At 31.1% G+C, this 15,624-nt stretch overlaps 1 pseudogene; it reads left to right on the top strand.

Moving 5' to 3' along the window:
* Positions 1 to 3,633: 3,633 nt before the first annotated feature.
* Positions 3,634 to 6,882, top strand: LOC137805569 (zinc finger protein BRUTUS-like; annotated as a pseudogene).
* Positions 6,883 to 15,624: the final 8,742 nt, after the last annotated feature.

Below are 15,624 nucleotides of genomic sequence, written 5' to 3'. Positions count from 1 at the left end.
TGAAGTATGTACAAACTTGAAGCACAATTGACACTGAACACGTGATTGCTAAGATGAAGAAGAGACAAAAGCACTCGAAGAATTGTTATTGAAAGGGCGAGGGAAATTCTGTCTTTTGTTATTGTAATACATTCTTGATGAGTCATGACCTCCATGAAAAGAAGGCTTGGAAGACGATGAAGGAACCCAATTGGTATAGGCAAGATTAGCTTGTGCTAGAGAAGGATAAAGAATCTTATGTTTTCCGAAATGATCTTATTGAGCCAAAAGAAGAGACTCAATATCTTCAACAATATACGGATCAAGCCGTGAAATGATAAAGGTGATGAGGCTATCGTATTCCTCAAGTAAACCGTCGAGGAATCCGTATGTAATGTTCAAATCCGTATGTAATGTTCAAAAATTTATTTTTAATTTTTTCAAATTATTATTTATACCTATTTATATTTTTTATTAAAGTTGGAAGCATTTTGCACTGGATGGGACCTCGAACCCACGTCATAAGACTCGAACCCAAGCCTCATCTTAATATTGCAAGGAAACTACAGCAGCCAAGACTTGAACCCAAGTTCTTGCAATGCCCAGGAGAAGAGTTAACCACTAGATCAGACAAGTTCTTCGGTCATATTATCATTTTTATTATACTTATTATTATTAACATAATTTATACATATTAATATAATTATTATTAATAATAATAAAATAAATTATATTCATATTATTAATATTTATTAATATTATTCATATTATTAATATTATTAATATTATTATTAACATTATTAATATTATTATTATAATTAAAATTATTATAAATATTATCATTAATATTATTATTGTAATTAAAATTATTCTAAATATTATTATTAATATTATTATAAATATTATTAATATTATTATTCATATTATTATAAATATTATTAATATTATTATAAATATTATTAATATTATTATGAATATTATTAATATTATTATGAATATTATTAATATTATTATGAATATTATTAATATTATTATGAATATTATTAATATTATTATGAATATTATTAATATTATTATTAATATTATTATGAATATTATTAATATTATATTCATATTATTATATATTATATTCATATTATTAATATTATATTCATATTATTAATATTATATTCATATTATTATATATTATATTCATATTATTAATATTATATTCATATTATTAATATTATATTCATATTATTAATATTAATATTGTTAATATTGTTAATAATAATAAGTATAATAAAAATCATAATAATACTAAAGCATTTGCTTGGTGTAGTGGTTAAATTTTTTTTGAGTTATCTGAAGGAACCTGATTTCAAATCCCATTTATTGCACATTTTACATTTTGGTGCCAAAATTTACATACGGATTTAGCCTTCCCGCTCCATGGCGCCAAAAATTACATACGGATTTTTCCGTATGTAATACCTGTTTACATACGGAAAAAAATTCGTATGTAATGTTGATTTTACATACGGATTTTGATTCGTATGTAATATTCCGTATGTAATTCGCGTTTCTCTTGTAGTGTTTGATGTCCATAATGTATGTAGAGATTGAACGATCATGTTTCTGGGATTTGAGATGAAGCTTGAGTTGGTGAACTTTGGCACTAGTGTGTGAGGCACAATAAGCATTTAACTCTATGAGATGTGCAGTGCGTAGACCAACCATCTAGGTGAGCATAGAGTTAGACATTGACGCAAGAAGCCAAGCAACAAGAAGATTATCTTGTTTCTTGTGTAGAAGATATGCAGGATTGATAGTGGTAGAGTCAGTGGAGAGATACCATGGAGATATAGAAGAGGATTCCAAGAAATGAAGAAGATCAAGATCCTCAACTTGGACAAGAATTTACTGGAGCCAAACAAGAAAGCTCTCATCATTAAGTTTGAGAGTCATAGGAGTAGAGAAAATATGAGGTTGTGTGAAAGAGTTGAAAGAGGATGAAGTGGTGGTTTTAGTAGAGACAGAAAAGGGAAAAAGTACAGGCAAAACAAAATTTTTACAAACTTGTGGGTAAATTTTTATTATCCTGTATTACACATAAGATATTTATATAAAAAAGAAGATGATAACAAAAAATTGCATGAATATGTTATAAATTGTAAAAATAATGACGACTCATAAGATAATAATTATACTTATTGGAAGTTGTAATAATAATCATGATAACATAAGTATAATTATGACCATCATATAAAAAAATATTATGAAAAGTAAATTTATTAAATAGATAAAAGCCATATTTTAAAATTTACTAATAATTAATATATATATATATATATATTATATTTCTTAGTTTAAATTGAGTAATTAATTACTCTAAGGTCGGATGATGATAAGATTACATAATTATTCGTATTTGATTTATTTAAAAATATTTTGAATGGTTGAGTTAATGTTAAAATATTTAATAATTAAATTAAGAGAATTTGACTTTTACAAATAATTATTAAAGAGTAATTCAATAAATAAAAAATTAACCTTAAGCTAATTTTATCATGCCCGTGTATATATTATATTTGTAATTCACTACAAGAAAAAAAGGTTTTAATGGAGGTTATTTAGCGGAGGTTAATATAACCTTAGGAATTGATTTAATTAATGGAGGTTTTTTTCTAAAACCTCAACAAAATAATGGAGGTTTTTTAACCTTAGTTAAATTCCAAAGGTTTATTCTAAAGCCTCAACAAAATAACGGAGATTTTTTTAACCTTCGTTAATTTTCAAATGTTTATTTTAAAACCTTCACAAATTAACGAAAGTTTTTTTAACCTTCATTAATTTATAAAGGTTTATTTTAAAACCTCCACAAAGATAACAAAGGTTTTTTTAACCTTCATTAATTTCTAAAATTTATTTTAAAACTTCCGTAAAATAAGAGAGATTTTTTTAATCTTAGTTAATATTTACAAAGGTTTATTTTAAAAATTCTGCAAAATAAGTTTATTAAAATTAATTAATTATTTATTTATTTTATATAGATATTTTCCTTAAAAATTTACTATAAGAAAAACTAGTATTTTTATCACTAAAAAAATTATTTTAACAAAAATTATTTAGAAAAATATTAATATAATTCAAATATAAATTTAATAAATAAATATTTTTTTAATTGTTAAATTACTAAGGTTTTTCGTACAAACCTCAGTAAAATACCTGAGGTTTTCTAAAACCTCCCTAAATATCCCTAAATAATTTTTTTTTATCTTCCTTATACATTTAGTTTTTCACCACATACTCACTGCTAAGCCACACTTCCATAAAAAAAGCCACAAAACCCATTCTTCAGCTGCTGCTCCAGAGAAGCTCCTTCCGCCTTTGCTCCACCACGGAATCGGTTCTCTACAAGGGAGAAACTCTCAACCTTCTCATTTTATCTCATCTCCATCTTTGTCTTTTCACATTCTCGTTCTTTCTCCTCGTCGTTGACGCCAAGTCAAAGCCGGAGCTTCTCCTCGCCGAAAATATCGCAACCTCCGTCGTCAATGCCGCTCTTGCGACCTCTTCCTCAACGCATTCTCCTCTGATCCCTCCCTCCGGTCAGCAGCCATCGCCGACCTCCGTGCCTGTCATTTGACAGAATTCAGACTATATTTCATTTAAATGGCTGAAAATCTTGTTGCAGTAGTGATTTATATGATATTTTTGCTCGTTGGATGATATCAGGTATTTCCACTGCTTCTTGAGAAGTTCTCCCTTGAGGAACAGGCCTCTTTAGTTTGGCAGTTTCTCTGTAGTATTCCTGTGAATATGATGACAAAATTTCTTCCGTGGCTCTCAACATCTATATCACCTGATGAATCTCAGGATTTGCGGAAGTGCTTAAGTAAGATAGTTCCAGAGGAAAAGCTTCTTCAAAAGGTGTAGTTTTGTGTACTGTTTTACATCTTGTTCTTTTCTTCTCAATGCTACATTATGCATTGAACAAGATTTTTGTACATTTGATTTTCATGGTAATGTATCTGATTAAATTCTTGCTTATTGAAGGTTATTTTCACCTGGATGGAAGGGAGAAGTCGTGCTAACAACACAGTTGAAAATTGTGTAGATCATTCTCAGGTGCGATGTAGTCATATATCTTTTACGCTACATTTCTTATGTAGTGCTAGAAGTACATGACAGCTACAATGAATGGGTAAGAAATAAGGTGTCATTGAATATGGTTGGAGTAATTTTTAATGTGATTGACCAAACAATTATCATAAAAGATTAATTTGTGGTGCTATCTGAAAGCTATCCTCTATACTGCATTATTTGTCTGGTTAGAAGTCTGTGACCACTATAATGAATGGGTAAGAAATAAGGTGTCATGGAATGTAGTTGTAGTAATATTTACAAGAGGATCTTATGATCTACTATAGTATATAGAGTGTCATAATGACTGTCAAACCAAAGGTATGCTACATTCTTAAATGATATCCTCTATACTTCATTCTTTATGTAGACTTAGAATGTACAAGGAATGTTAATTGTTTATTTATATGGATGCAGTATTGCTGAGGACAAGGTTATTTTTCCAGCAGTAGATGGAAATTTTCTTTCAGTAAAGAGCATGCTGAAGAAGAAAGCCAATTTAATGACTTCCGTTCTTTAATTGAAAGTATTCAAAGTGAAGGAGCAACATCTAGTTCAGAAACTGAATTTTATTCAACATTGTGTTCACATGCTGATCATATATTGGAAACAATACAGAGGCATTTCCATAATGAAGAAGTTCAGGTAATTCTTCGTTTGTGATGAAATAATTTTTCTCAAGAGCTCCTCAAGCGAGATGCGTATGTGTTAGCAGATGCATCGTTAAATGTTAATATTACAATAGGATGATTAGTAAGTTGCTTGGGGGGGAATTTTTGTCCTATTTGCAGAAGTTAAATCGTAGCTCATCAAAGGTTGATAACTATGAGCGTTTGTTGTATTACCTAATTATTATTGTTATTGTTGTTAGTTTGATGGAAACGTATGACTCAAGAAGGGGAGTTCTCTACTTCTTAATCCAAAGTTGGGCATATATAGGAAGCATTTCCCAAAATAATAGCCTTTTCAAGCTACTTTTTAATGTATTTTTTCCATGTGCCTAATTCCTCATTTCTGTAGGTTCTTCCTCTTGCACGGAGGAACTTTAGCTTCAAAAGGCAATGTGAACTTCTCTATCAAAGCTTATGCATGATGTCATTGAAGTTGATTGAGCGTGTCCTGCCATGGTTGACTAGTTCATTAACTGAAGATGAAGCACAGATGTTTTTGAAAAACATGCAATTGGCAAGTATTTTGCTTCTTTCTGAAAGAAAATATATTTTAAAGATATTTAGTTGTCTTCTATATTTGACTATTTTTCAATTTTTTCCAGCTCCATCAATAGATACTGCTCTAGTCACACTTTTCTGTGGTTGGGCTTGCACGGCTCGTAAAGATGGTTTGTGTTTGTCTTCTAGTGTGTCAGGCTGCTGTCCTGCCCAGCGAATTACTGATATTGAAGAAAATATTGTTCAATCTTCCTGTCCTGCTTCTGCATTGTCTGATAGAGATTGCTCAATATTAGCTGAATCAGATGGGACCCAACAAAGATCAGTCAAGCGAAACATACAGCAGGTGCACAATGAAGATGTCTCTGAAATTTCTGAAAGTGAAAGTACTCAGAAACAATGTTGTAGTTCGCGGTCTTGTTGTGTGCCAGCTTTAGGAGTCAGCAGGAACAATTTGGGGTTGGGTTCACTCACTACAACCAAGTCCTTACGCTCTTTATCCTTCACTGCTTCTGCCCCGTCCATTAATTATAGTCTTTTCATATGGGAAACTGACAACAGCTCAAGTGATGTTGGCTCTACAGAAAGACCAATAGATACCATATTTAAATTCCATAAAGCCATACGCAAAGACTTGGAGTATTTAGACATTGAATCTGGAAAGCTTTCTGATGGTGATGAAACAATTATTCGGCAATTTAGTGGAAGATTCCAGCTTTTGCGGGGTTTATATACAGCTCATAGTAATGCTGAAGATGGTATAGTATTTCCTGCACTCGAATCCAAAGAGGCACTTCATAATGTCAGCCACTCTTATACCCTGGATCATAAGCAGGAGGAAAAATTACTGTTTGGAAAGCATTTCACTGTGGAAGAACAAGATAAGATAGTTGGCCGGATAATTGGAACTACAGGTGCTGAAGTTCTCCAATCAATGTTACCATGGGTAACTTCTGCGCTTACACAGGATGAACAGAGCAAAATGATGGACACATGGAAACAGGCAACCAAAAACACCATGTTCAATGAATGGCTAAATGAAATTGCAAGCTTCGAGTTGCTTGTTGTGGCAAGTTATTTACTTGCAGATTTTGTCATGACAATGCAAGTGACCACTCAATGGATAGGTATATTTTTCACAGGATTTCTTAATATTTAGTAATGGAATGTATTTCTTAATATCTGTTTAATGATTACAGAAAAGCAACAATGGAAATGATGTGTATGCGGTGCCTTACTATACAGCCTGTTGGGTCTGTATACATATCTCCTTCATGTGATGGACTTACAATGGCAAAGTACTATTGCAACATTTGCAAATTCTTTGATGATGAAAGGTACTTTTTGGTTCTTTAGAAATCAATAGATTTAGTAGAAAACTGTTTTTTTCTTCTGTTTTTTGGTTACAGAAAGAGGCCTTAGTTATAGGCCTAAGAAAGGGGTCAGGGCCAGAACAGAATCCATGATATCAAAAGCACACCATTGTAATTATCATTCTAGCTGTCATGTGAACTATGAGCTCCTTGCCTGCTTTTTCCTTCTTACTGTCTTTATATACTTGCCTATTAATGGGCTAATAGTTGGAACTTACTTTCTGAAGTTGGCAGAATCTTGGTTAATCGTTAATCCTTCTCTTGGTTGAACTTATATTATTATTTCCCAACATACTGCACAATTTCTCAACCTTACCATTTCTATTATCATTCCAATCCTGCACAATTTTACAATTCACAGAATTCATTCCTTAAGAATTTATCTCAGCCACAATCTTCTTTTCAGTTTTATACAAAAACAATATAATATTTTTAAGTTTTAGTTATAACTATTTTTTTTCAGTTATAATTAAAAGTTGTAAATGTTATAACAATTATAACTATTTATTGTACTAATTTACTTGGAAAAGTCATTTACTTAGTGCTTGCTAAACACTAATTTATCTTTGCTTAATCTTCATCCTAAGATATTGTTGAAGATAAAACTTGGTCCCAATTATTTCTTTTATTTATTGAAAAAAAATACTTTAACAAACATAGATAAATAAATACAATAGATGTAAATAATTGTGGTTTAAAAAACACATGAATGCCTAAATGGTAAATGAATAAAAAAAAACAAATTTCATAATTTTGAAACCTATGGTATTTTTTAAGGAGATTCTAAAACATTTTATGGACGTTTGGAAACCCATGGTATTTTACGGGGTTGAAACCTATGGTTTTACGGAGGTTTTAAAACCCATGGTATTTTACGGAGGTTTTGAAACCCATGGTATTTTACGGAGGTTTTGAAACCCATGGTATTTTACGGAGGTTTTGAAACCCATGGTATTTTACGGAGGTTTTGAAACCCATGGTATTTTACGGAGGTTTTGAAACCCATGGTATTTTGAAAGGCTTTTCCTGAGGTTTAAAAAAACCCTGGGGAACACATTCCCCAGAGATGGTTTAGCGGGGGAAACCACAACCCTGGGTAAATGACTTAATGGAGGTTTTAACCCTGGATAATGTAAAAATAAACCCTCGTTAAAACCATTTTTTCTTGTAGTGATTCAGGTGTATTGTGTTAAATAAAGAGAAAGATAGAACAATATACTAAAAAGTGTGGAAAAATATATGGAAAGTAGCTATGGAATTAATAATGTTTCAATTAGCTCGTTTGACATTAAAAATGATCTTATTATATGATTAACCATAAAAATATATTTTTAGTTTTAGTTTTCATTTCCTTTAATCAAATAATTTTTTTTTCTTTTTCTTTTTCACTTTGAACTCTTGAGTATCCAAATCAAAATATTAAATATGTATCTCTACATTTAAAAATGTGAACTAACAGCTCTCTCACATTTGACTTATGTACTTGCTTAATTTTGTTAAAAATTATGAGCTAAATCTTAATTATTCTTTAATCTCTCTATTCCCCATTTAAAACCTTCGAAACTACATACCTCTGTTTAATCTCTTTCTCTCCCATTTTAAACCCTGAAAAGTAGAGAGCAGATAATAATTTAGGAATTCCACGTGTGCTGACCTCTGCTTTCATGGGTGATGGATCTTATTTCCATGCCATGTTTCAGATGTCTCTGCTTTAACCTACACCTGTACAAAAATTGTGTTGTTTTCTTCTTATATGAAAAACTTCTCATATTAAAACATAGTTCTTCCACCTGCATATGCATGACGACAAGTAATATAACAAATACAAAGTAAAACAAAACAAATCCACACATGAGGGTGTGAATAAACAAATCTACATAAAAATTCAAACCCTAAGGTAAAACTCTAAGATAATATATCTGTGCGTCTATATTTATATATTGTTGAACTTATTCAACGAAAAAAAATCAAACTTATATTTAAATTTCTAAACATGTAAGCATATTTTAATGGCTGAAATGATATTTTGAAAGTTTTCAATAGCAGAAGAGATGAATTAGTTGATGGAAGAGGAAGAAAGGAAAATGCAGCCAAAGATAACTTGCCGAGTAACTCAAAAGTTTGGATCACATCAAATGAATTTTGCTCTCGGCAAATCATCCTTGGCTTCATTCCACTCTCAACCTAAACCTTCTTGGCACCAAAATCCACACCATTATGTCATACCAATTATGAAGTAGAAGAGGTTTGGTTAGTTTGGTGCATGATGTGATGGTTATATATAGAGATAGAAATATAATTATTTTATTTGAACTGGTATGAATTATTAGGTAGCATAATTGATCATTGAAATAGTTTCTTTATTCTTTATGTGTGTTCAAAGGGAATGATTAGATACAACCCCCAACTTATGCTATCTCCCATGCCATGCCACTACAATTCTATAACGTGTCTATTCAAACTGTGCACTTTTCGGCTTTACAACAATTTTATGTATTTCTCTTTATAAAAGACAAGAGTTTTGTTTTTGAAGCGTGGGAAAGGGAATTGCATAGAATCTTATTTATGGGTGTGGAGGCACAAACAAATTATCTCAATTTCTTGCCTTCACCCAATACTTTTTAAGTTAATTTATATTTCTAATGCACATAACGCGCTTCTGCATTCATGATCTATATTTATACATTCAATTTAAGATTTATGTATAAATTATATAGATCTAACATAAAACAACTTTTTTTTATCGAATTTAATATGATATTATTTTATTTTATTTGAATTTCTATATAATGTTTATTTTGAGCTATAAACAGAACTATTTTAAAATTATATAAATACACTAGAAAATGGTTTCTTTAAAGTAATATAAATATATTAAAAATGTATTAATTAAATAAAAGTAAAGTATGTAGTGTAAATCTAGGCTCGGACACTCCTCTTAAATGGCGTGTCCGTATCAGACACACGTATTGGACACCGACACTTATATGATACTCGTAAGACACGTATCGGTGAAGTGTCTAATTCAAAAAATATTTGTTGGATTTCTGACAATTCTAACACTAGTTTTTTAAAAATTCAAACTTATTGTATAAATTTTTAGTATGATTACAAAAATAATGAATAGATATTTTTGAACCAGCTATGGAAAATATCTTTCTGCTAAAAAAAAACTTAAACATACTTGAGCACATAAATTTTTATTGTCATACTACTCGCTGTGAAATTCATACAACCATGCACATACTCATCTTAATGTCTCATCATCTCATATGACATGGTAAATCCATTTAATCTGCTATGATCAGTTCTTTCAAACTTCAGACTCAGCAAAATGGACCTCATTCGACTCTCACCAACTGAATAACTTCATCTATGCGATTCCATTATATCAGTAGGGTCAGGATCATCTCACTCAGAGGATACTCAAATATCAATACACCCTAATAACAATCTCAACACGATATTTCTTTCCCTGAAAATACTATGTCTTGATCACACTTTTACATCATTTCATATCTCATGTAACACATCAATGCACCATTCAATCACATCATATTTTAAACTTTTCTAAACAATCCAAATATCTCAAAATTCACTTAAACATATAATTAAGTTCCTTTAGTCCACTACAAAAAAAAAACTTTTATTAGAAAGGGCCAAAGGCGGACACTAATCACAAAAAGCCCACGCAAAGATGCAATTAACGTGGGCTTTGCCTTCACACAACTTTGAAGCTAATATCCTTGTCCCAAAAAAAATTGTCGGGTGCGTGGCGTCGCAATAAGTTGGCTTGCGTGGGCTTTGCCTACAAGTTGCCAACACAAAAAATTACAAATGTTAACTTAAGCGGGGGCTTAGCCTTGGACAGAAAGTGAGGGCTTAGACTTAGGTAGGGGGACAATAAAATTAGCGTGGGTTTAGCCTTGGATAAGGGGACAATAAAATTAAAAATAAAGCGTGGGCTTAGCCTTGGATAGTGGGACAATAAAATTAGAATAAAGCGAGGGCTTGACCTTGGTAAAGTGACAATGAAATTAGAATGGGCTTAACTTGGATATGTGGACACATAATTTATTTTTTTTTTGTATGCACTATTTTTGGCAGCTATTGAACTCCACTTTTAAATAAAAGTTTGGATTTTAAATATTAAATATTAATATTTTTTAATTTGCTTTTTTTTTTGCAATAACATTAAAAAGAAAAAAAAAACATCAATGAATTGATAAGTTAAAAACTAAAAAACAAAAGTAATGAATAAATTATTATATTGATGAATAAAAAGTGTTTAAGCACCGGAAGATGGGTATTAATTAGTTAGCTTGGTTATCTTAGTGATTTCATTATTCTTCTTCTTAGGTTTAGGCTTTGTTGAAATGTCTTCCATTTGCGTTGCTTACTAGTTATGTGTTCAAAAATTTATTTTTAATTTTTTCGTTTTTACTAATTATTATTTATACCTATTTATATTTTTTATTAATGTTGGAAGCATTCAGCACTGGATGGGACTCGAACCCACGTCACAGGACTCAAACACAAGCTCCATATTAATATTGCAAGGAAACTGCAGCAGCCAGGACTCTTCAAGTCCTTCCAGTGCCCAAGGGAAGAATTAACCACTAGACTAGACAAGTTCTTTGGTCATATTATCATTTTTATTATACTTATTATTATTAACATAATTTATACATATTAATATAATTATTATTAATATTATATTCATATTATTAATATTATATTCATATTATTAATATTATATTCATATTATTAATATTATATTCATATTATTAATATTATATTCATATTATTAATATTAATATTGTTAATAATAATAAGTATAATAAAAATCATAATCATACTAAAGCATTTGCTTGGTGTAGTGGTTAAATTTTCTTTGAGTTATCTAAAGGAACCTGGCTTCGAATCCTATTCATTGCAAATTTTATATTTTGGTGCCAAAATTTACATACGGAAAAATCCGTATGTAAGCCTTCCCGCTCCATGGCGCCAAAAGTTACATATGGATTTTGAATATATTGCTTATCTAATTTCTCTGGACACTACTAACATAGTATCTAAAACTGGGGATCGTACACATAATCCTCTATGGAGTTACTAATTTAATTGCAGATGTCACTGCATATACCCTAAAAGAGAATAGTCACATTTACAAACTTTTTCTGTTTCACTGTAGATGAAAGAAGCCTTAAGATAGCTCCATATACAAACTTTTAATGTTTTATGTAGATGAAAGAGGCACAGGCTTTATGTAGATGAAAGAGGCACAGGCCCAAGTCAAAAACCTGTTCAGTTTTAAATTCTAATCAATATCAAAACTAGCTGAAAAGGTATGGATTATCCTGCACACACTATATTGGCCATATCATTGGTCAACATGAAGTTTTCATCATGCATGATGTATGTATATTGCATAAGGAATAAGAGAAAACAATGCTGAATTGATGACATAGTGCAGGAGGCCAATATAAAACAATAACTCTTGAACAACAAAACAGATCCATGCATAATCCAAATATAAAACAATACCATTTCTAATTTTTGGATTGATTTCCACAGTGAATCTAATTACACCAAAATGAAGAAGTTTGTGATTGGACATTGAAAGGCAATGACACTTGCCAAATGTTTTAAGAAAGATAGATGTCACAACCCAGTGTGTATGTCTTCACAGAGGATGAGAAGAGAACATATATATCATACGTACCTCACAAAATTGCAATATTTTCCCAAAACAGAAAAATGAGAGATACTGCATGAACACACTACCAATAAGATACTTACCCTAAATTGAAATCCTTTTTCCCTTGCTTATATCACGAACTTTTACTGCATGAACACACTCACTCATCACAACACTACCAAGAAGATAAAAACATGCACATCACAACACTACCAAGAAGATAAAAACATGCTCGTCACAACACTGCCAAGAAGATAAAAACATTGTATACGAACATTCTCTTCCATATACATATATACACGTGAATTCATGTGGAGTAAAAATATCACTTCAAATAAAAACAATCATTTCAAAAGAGCCACCACCCTTAGAAGAGGAAGAAGTAGTTGAAGCAGTGGTACTCCATGATGGGGTATCTCTTCAATGCTGTTTCTACTGTGCACGTTAGAATCAGAATACCAAAGCTCAAAATGGTTAAAAACCGCAATGAACTACTGGAGCGAATTAGAGTTTTCAGTAAGGAAGCTCCAAGGTCCTGATGCAGTACCAATCCTGCATACCAAAGTTCATAAACGTTATAATCTGTTATGTTAGTACTTTTGTTCAATTTCTTTTTGTTTGAAAAGAACAGTGGTCTCAAAAGAAATGAAGGAAAAATGTCTCCAAAACTAAGAGGGTGTCTTTTATTTGTAGCAGAAGTTACCTCCAAAACCCTGCAAATATCCTTAGAGACATGTAAATAGACAACGCAATCCAGATACCAGTAAAGCCAAAGCTTGAGGACAACACATATAAACTACATATGCTCACCAATGCCACCAAAATCTGGGAGTAATAGCAAGTACATAAGCCACAATGGGGAAATAAACTGATTCACAGCAGAAAGGAGGAGTTGCAATAATTCTTTCAAAGTGAAACTTATGAAAAAGGAAAAGTTAACAAGAATTAACTAGTAGGTCAATGTTCACAATATCCTTTTTTTCCTTATTTTCAAAGGCAAAAGGCTGATCAGTATTAATGAACCTTAAACAACAGAAGAAGCAATTTTTCTGATTAACTTACCATTGAGTAAGCAGAGTATGTGAAATCTGATGCCCTATAGTTGATTCCATAAAAAACAAATGCCAAAGCTTTGATGGGTTGAGTAGCAGCAACATACTGAACAAGTATTCATCAAGTATAGAGAGGAAAAACAGATAAGCAAATAAGGAAATCATTATATTGTTAGTTATTTTATATCGTATTGATATTACTTACTGGAATGCCAATACTGATAAGTTAGGAATTAGTGATCTAGAAGACGCTGCTATAGCTATAAGAAGAAAACTTAACTCTAGTTATACTCATTCAAACCTTTCTTGGTTATCTAAGGCTATCCAACTTCAAATCACTGCTACTAAAAATCGATAGAATAGTTGTACTTTGAATCATGATGGAGAAAATGAGCAGTGGAAGAAATAAGCAGGCGAGGTCAAGCTTTCAAATATGATGTCAAGGGTAAAATGAGTATTTTAAAGGAAATGTGAAACACGCAAATTAACCCAGCAACCAGAAACACAGTGTTAGGGCACAATCGAGATGGATTGAAAACGAAAGGAAATGTGAAACTTACGGTGTTAGGGTACAATCAAGAACACGGTCGTACTCCGGTCGCAATGCTTGATGGCTCAACAGAGAGAGAGAGAGAGAGAGAGAGAGAGAGAGAGAGAGAGAGAGAGAGAGAGAGAGAGAGAGAGAGAGAGAGAGAGAGAGATTTGAATGGAGGGAAGATGTGAGAATGTTGCTGATGTTGAGGAAAAGTGGAGTGAAGTGAGTATTGCGTGGAGAGAATTGCTTCAGAATTGAAAAATGAAAGAAGAAAAAGAAAAGAAAAATAAAAGAAGAAAAAGAAAAGAAGGGATTAAAGTAAAGCAAAAATAAAAATTAATTATTTGTGTGTAATTTGCTTGGCTTAACCTTCATATTATTTAAATTTAATTTTAAAACTTTTAGCGTGGGCTTAACCTTCAAATATTTAAATTTTAATTATTTTTATAATTTTAGTAGCTGTCATTTTAGCAACGCAACCATTATTTTTTTTTTTTTTAAGTTTACGTGAGAATAACCCACGCTTTCCTCACACCTTATTTAATTTATTTTAATAATGAAGGTTTAATGGACACTATTTAGTGTCCACTTATGGCCTTCAATATTTGTTTGCAGCTAAATTAAGATTTCCTTGTAGTGGTCATATTTATAAATAAAATTTAGAATTTCCACTTCAAAGCAATAAGCAATAATACACTAAGCTTTTAAAAGCAAAAATAATTTATTTTTTTTTTACAAAGTCTAACTTGAGCGAGAAAGAAAATTCTCTCACTTGATCAAGATTCAATCCGTGAGCACCCAAAATTTCATCTTAGGTCTCACTTGAGCGAGATTCATTCTCGTTCCATTCTATTTTTGCTTGAGCGAGATATGCAGAGAAATCTACATAACTATGCCTAATTTCATCATTAATAATCAAATAAAAACAATTTAAATAACTTATTTCACTTCAAAAGTAACTTACGCTATATCAATTATACAAATCAATCAATTTTTTAGATTCAAACAAAAGCATTTACCATAAATCATCCATATAAAAATCAACATATTCACATTTTAATTCAAACAATATTCTGCATTACTCATAAACAATCAATCCTGCAAACAAAATTTGGAATTGGTGACCACTTCACCCCCACATCCAGATCTTCTAGCCTAGAGTTCTATTGAAAATTTAAACTAGTTTTCCTTACCTAAACTTGAGCAGATGCTCACTAAGAGCTCCAAACCTACCAAAAGTTCAAGGGTAGCTTAACCTGTACTACAAAGTCCTGATAAAAATCTAACTTTTTCACTAGAACCATGAGCTAACAGAGATTAACCCTGAAGCTTGAAGGGTCACATGCAAAACCTATGCAGAGACAAACTTAAGAAGTTTAAAATTTGACTCAAAGAGAAGAACAAAAATGAACTTACTTTATTAAAGATTCTGATCGGATAGTCTTGTAGAGTTCATTGTCAGGAGTCCAATGGCGGACTATAATCATCAAACTGATGAGCGAGGAGGTCAAAATCTTAGAGAAAAGAAAAATTGAGTTTTAGAGAAATGATGGTTATTTTAAAATGAATCATGAATAATTGAATTTCTATTTATATGCTCCTTTAACTTTAATAATAAAATATTCAAATTCCATTTTAATTATACCAATTTTACTCTAAAACTATCTTTCGAACACTTATCTAAGTAAGT

This window comes from Phaseolus vulgaris, chromosome 3, assembly GCF_000499845.2.
Source record: "Phaseolus vulgaris cultivar G19833 chromosome 3, P. vulgaris v2.0, whole genome shotgun sequence".
In the NCBI taxonomy this organism is placed as follows: Eukaryota; Viridiplantae; Streptophyta; class Magnoliopsida; order Fabales; family Fabaceae; genus Phaseolus; species Phaseolus vulgaris.
The sequence above is the reverse complement of the archived record's forward strand: the minus strand, read 5'-3'. Positions and strand labels throughout refer to the sequence as shown.